Source organism: Artemia franciscana, chromosome 13 (genome assembly GCF_032884065.1).
Source record: "Artemia franciscana chromosome 13, ASM3288406v1, whole genome shotgun sequence".
Taxonomy (NCBI): domain Eukaryota; kingdom Metazoa; phylum Arthropoda; class Branchiopoda; order Anostraca; family Artemiidae; genus Artemia; species Artemia franciscana.
Genome location: NC_088875.1, coordinates 901,190 through 907,189, shown reverse-complemented (window position 1 = coordinate 907,189; position 6,000 = coordinate 901,190). Strand labels below are relative to the sequence as shown.

At 34.8% G+C, this 6,000-nt stretch overlaps 1 protein-coding gene across 4 annotated transcripts in view; it reads left to right on the top strand.

The window, feature by feature from the left end:
- The window catches only part of LOC136034357 (katanin p80 WD40 repeat-containing subunit B1-like), a 202,235-nt gene that overhangs the window by 145,491 nt on the left and 50,744 nt on the right, over nucleotides 1–6,000 (top strand). The gene's annotated exons all lie outside the window — the stretch shown is intronic.

The following is a 6,000-nucleotide window of genomic DNA, read 5'->3' as shown; positions in this document are numbered from 1 at the left end:
TACTAAGAAAATAGTAAATTACTCGATGTCAAAAATTCGTCTTACACTATCTTCCTGAATCTTTGAATTTTCTAGGTATTTAATGTGCTAGGCCTAATCCGAAAGAGGTTCGAAATTTTAATTTTGTATTTCTATATAAAACTGTGTTTTAAATAGACACTATTTCCTTTTTTGACATATAAAATTCCGTTAACCGAAAAATAAGAATCAAACAATCAATAACCGAAAAATAACAATCCCGAACAATCGAAAAATGTAACCGAAAAATAACAATCAATAACAATTAAAGTATTGCAACTCATACCGCCTTTTGAATTATTGAAACCAAACAGGTCAAATAGTCCTTATTTAATTTGGTCCCAACCTAATTCCTACCGCAAACTTTGTGTTATCTTTCACAGATCTAATCAAAACTTTAGCTTCAAATTCAGATTGTATCAATTGGCTCTTTTAAAAGATCTTTCCTGAAACTTCATTTACTCGATAGTGTTCTTACATGATTCTCTCTTAAATCCACCAACAATTTTATCTTAAGGGCTTTATAGGCGTTCAGAGCGCTAAATTTAGTCTCTACGTTTAAAAATACTGCTGGTTCCTTGTCAAAAATTTGATTTTTTAGTTCCTTAGTTTTTAATTTTCGTCTTAGTTTTAAGCGGCTTTAACACTACAGACGTAATTTTCTATGCTAAGTTGTTAAACTACGTTAAGTATGCCCTTTCACGCTTCAACAAGTGCTCTCACACTAGGATAGCATAAACATCCCTAAAGCCACCGCAATCATCATCTAATATCAATCATAAGCAAGCCATTCAAATAGTGATTATGCGGAATGGCCATTGGGATTCAAGTTCTTGTCAAGCGTGACAGGCTCTCTAGAAAAAGTTTCTCAACTTGTTTTTAAAATTCATTATTCACTCATTCATGAATTTTATATTGTTTTCGTTGCGTACCGTAATAGGCTTAAAATAATCATATATATATATATATATATATATATATATATATATATATAATATATATATATATATATATATATATATATATATGACCAGCACTATAGACCAGCACTTGAATGAGGCCTCAACCCTACTCATCCATACAATCACATAGGTCAAACAGCATAGCCATACACAATCAACCATAAAGAATAATCCATGGACAGGCAATCATGTCGTCAATAAGTATAAGTCGTCATTTACCAAACAATAGAAATAATAAAGACAAACAATTCAGAGGCAACAACCCAACACAAGGGCTCATCAGGAGAATACACTTGCCTATAGGGTTTATATATATATATATATATATATATATATATATATATATATATATATATATATATATATATATATATATATTACTTCGTTATTCTCACAGTTACTTCGTTATGCAAGGATTTGTAGTGATTATATTGATTTTAAAAATAGATGTAAAATCTTAAGCCAAAAATTGATATCAAGAGGTTTTTCTGCAAATAAATTAACTTGGCAATTTAAAAAATTTAGTTTTCATTTATAACGAACTTTTAAATAAATATCAAAAGAATTATCTAGAAATACTTAAGGAAATTTTCAACTAATTTCGGAGGTTCGAGAAATGTTGTCGCAGCGCCATTTATTTTGAATTGTGTTTCTAATTGGGCGGATTTTCTTAAAAATTAGCCACATGGTGAAGATGTATTCTATAATTGTTTAGTTCATTCAGGTTTTTTGCAATGTGTTAATATTTGTGATTTGGTAAAATTTATAATATTTAGTTTACCTATTGTTGCTAAAGGGAGGGATATATTAACAGGATAAGCTTGTTTTGGCTTTACTTGGTTGTTTTACATTTGCTGTTTTTTTTTTCATAGGCATGTATTTTGGGGGTGATACCTGACGCGGGGATGCCATGGATATTCTGTGGTAGCCACAACACTGTGCTGGGTAGAGAATTTAGAGTGGTGAAACCCTATATAGGCCAGTGTATTCTCCTGATGAGCCCTTATGTTGGGTGTTGCCTCTGAATTATTTGTCTATATTATTTTTTCTATTGTTTGGTAAATGACGACTTATACTTATTGACGACATGACTGCCTGTCCATGGATTATTCTTTATGGTTGATTGTGTGTGGCTATGCTGTTTGACCTATGTGATTGTATGGATGAGTAGGGTTGAGGCCTCATTCAAGTGCTGGTCTATATTAATCACTAATTTAGGAAAAACAGTCTTCCTTTTCTCCTTCTGCCTCTCTTTTTTTGTGTTTGTGCTGTTGCATTGGTGATTTCTCTTTTCATGATATATATATATATATATATATATATATATATATATATAACGTATATATGTTGCCTTGAGTGTATGAAATCTACTTAATGTCGACATTCACCGGTGAATCCCTGAAATTCCTTTTTCTCTCCTTGTATTCAATTAGCTTTGTGAGTCAGCTTTTTCAGTCTTATGCGAGCTATGAAGGTTATAGTTAAAGTTAGGTTAGTTTAGGTTACGGTTAAATTTGGTTATAAATATCAGAAATGTGTTAAAAGCCTAATCTAAGGTATCCTAGCCTAAATTAACCAAACCTAACCTGTCATCGTCAAACCTTGCACTAAATTGAAAAAGTTGGCGGTGGCAACGCTCCTAGGAATCTTAGAAGAAAAAACAGAGTCTTCGGGAATTGAATAGAAAGAAAAGCTTTAAACATGGTGAAAACGGTGAAAACAAGGAGTGCTCGTCAGTGTATCGAACGTCACCCTTGGCGGGCTTAGTTCTCTTATTAATATTTTGTAATTGGAGATTCAGTTTTAAAAATTCCAACATTCAGTAATAAGTATTTTAATGAAGTAATTTTTCTCAGCATTCATCTTATTTTGTGAGTAATTTTAAAGGATTGTTTGCTAGGTTGTTATCTTTCTGATACGAAGAAAGCTGTACATAATGACAGATCTTTATCCTCTTTTCTGAATAAAATATATAAAAGGGAAATCTGAGAAAATCCGGAAAAAAAAAATATAGAAAATTGTATCTCTGAATAGAAGCGAATTAGCTCCATTAACTGCTATTTACCAATGAAAATATAAAGAAAACCTTGAACATATGGCTGATCATGGAATAAAGAATCTTTTATTGCGAGCAAATAAAGTTAAAAGTTTTAAGTGCTTATGGGAGAGTTGGTCCTTCGCTCAAGGCTCTTATGGTACCTACAACTATTACGGAGAAAAGTTTCACATTTGTTGTACAAAGCGTCGAAGATATGTTTATTTTAATGTTCAATGTGTAAAATATTCGACATCAGTTGAAGGGGGGCGGGGGCTGGGGTATTTTTACTTTCGGAATAAAAATTGTGGGATGCTAACTGATTATATTACGTGGATGGGTCAATATATATATATATATATATATATATATATATATATATATAAAACAAATTATTTAAGGGCGATTTTTTATCCTATTGACTTTTCTAAAAATTTCTTTGCTTAAATATATACATAAAAAAAAATTATTTCTACTAGAAAAGGAATGTTTAGGATTGGATTGAAAGATTGAGTCCTTGACACTTTGGAAACGAAAAAATGACAGTGCTTTGGTACCTTTTTATGCCTGCTTTTGCATATTTTATGGTTCTGGTCAAAGAGTATCGGTAGCTCACAAGAGTCGAAATTGGCGCTAGTGTTGACAAAAAAAATTCTCAGCACCATCTAGCGTTTGCCGACACTTGGCTTTTTTCCAGTTTAATATTAAGATTAATGTAATTTCTGTAGCTGGTAAAATTAATGCAGTAATAAGTGTCTGACACATTTCTTGACAGAAAAACGATTAGAAAGCCTGAAAAAACGATCTGTGTCGCCAAACGCTAGAATGAATGAATAACTGTATTTAAAGCCATTTCTCAGGTCGTATACATACATATACAACAACAAACAAACTAAATTATGTAACAATCGACTTTCGAATAATAAGACCCTTCAGGACAAAATTTCCCACTGTTACTTTATTTTTTTTCGACGTCGACTTCAAAGTTCCAAGAAGGGGCTCACGACCACCCACACCAAGAAAGCTCCCTCTTAGCTCATTTAGCCCCTGACACCTGAAAAGAAAATGGTCCAGCCCATCAAGATCACCGCAAATTCGGCAAGTATACCGCATTTCTGGGTGACGCCTATTTTTCCAAACACTATAAAGAGGGAGACAGTTTGCTCGCACCTGCATCCAAGATCTCAGGGATTCTTTTGGAATCCCTAATTTAAAATATAACTCTTCACCATAATTTTCTTTCACCTTATAGTAAGAACTTAAGCTTTCCGACTGGCTAAGGTCGTTCCACCATTTCTGAATTTCTTGGTCTTCCAGCCTTGTTTGGATCTCTGACAGAAAGACTTTTTGATCTGATATTGGGTCATCTCCTCCACTCCATGCATACCATAGACCTGTGCTGTCCAGTAGTTTTTTGACATGGAAGGGCCATGAAGATTTTTGTCCCAGGGTAAGTAATTCATCATACGCTGCTCTGATGAGTCTTGAGGACGGACATTGCAGTATTTTCAGCCAAAACTTAATTAATTGGATCTGTCTATGTTTTCGCATGGAGAAAAGTCCCAAATCTCCCTTGATGAAAAGGGTGTGAGTTGTGGCGTGCAAACCTAGCATTCGTTTATAATATTGTAGCTGTAGAGTTTCTAATGAATTTGCCACTTCTAGGCCCCATACTTCCCCTCCATAGTGGAAGATTGGCCTTATTTTTGAGTTGAACACGTTTTTGTGCATCTTTAAGTCACCTATTCCCGTCAAATTACTGTTCCTGAACAGCGTTGCCATTGCTGCTTTTCCTCGATTTGCCATCTTGGAAATATGATTGCTCCATCTTCCGTTCGATGTTAGATGGAATCCTAAATATATTGCCTGAGACACAACCTTCACAGCTTCACCATTCAAATTAAAACTTTCTTCATCTTTATTTCCTGTTGATTGTCTACGGCAAAAAATCATCACCTTTGTCTTTTTTGTGTTAATTTCCAGTTTCGTTTCCTCTAAATATTCAGCTGTTAAATCTAACAGAGTTTGTAGCTCCGAATTTGATCTGGCGACCAAGGCAATATCATCGGCAAATAATAGTAATGATAATACTTTATTTCCAAGGTGTACAACTGGCGCCCACCTTTTTTCAAGGTATTCAGCAAGATCATTTATAAAAATAGCAAAAAGTTTCGGTGATAGGGTACTACCCTGTTTGCACCTTTTACATTAAAAAAAAACTCTAGATATACCGCTTCCTGCTATCTTTACCACATTTCTGGTCAAACAATACATCGAGAGAAGGACCCTTAAAAAGGGTGGCGGAATTCCCGTTCCTAAAAGCGTTCTAAACAAAATTATACGGTCAACATTGTCGAATGCTCTACTTAAGAAAAGCCACGTACAACTTTCCGTTTCCCTTGCAATACTTACTAATCAATGCATTTAGAACAAACATTCGATCAGATGGTGAGTATCCTTTAAGAAAACCGGCTTGCTCTTCTCTCAGAATTTGCCTCTCATCCAGCCATAATTCCAGCCTTTTGTTTAAGATTGTGTCCAAAATTTTCCAAGACAGTTTCCTAAGCTGATTGGTCGGTAATTCTCGCACAAACTTGCATCACCTTTCTTAAATAGGGGGATAACTACAGATATCTTCCAAGGGTCGGGCCACTTTTTTTCTTTCATAACGAAGTTATACAACCCCAGAAGCAGAGGTAATAAAACTACTTGTAGTACATTCAAAGCCTTTGCTGGAATTCCATCTGGTCCTGGCGCAGACCCGCCTCTAGTTTGTATTATGGCATCTTCTACTTCTTCCCGCTGGATCTGGCGACAAAGGTGATAATCTTCTTCCAGTAGGGGGTATTCAGTGTGGTCACAAGAGGGGGTTCCCACTTCTTCTGCCAGTTTTTCGAAATCGAGTGGGGGCTGTTGTGTGCCAGATGCTGTACCTCCTTCTAGTTTCTCAAAGAAGGGGGGCCACTCGTCTTCCTGCGGAATAAA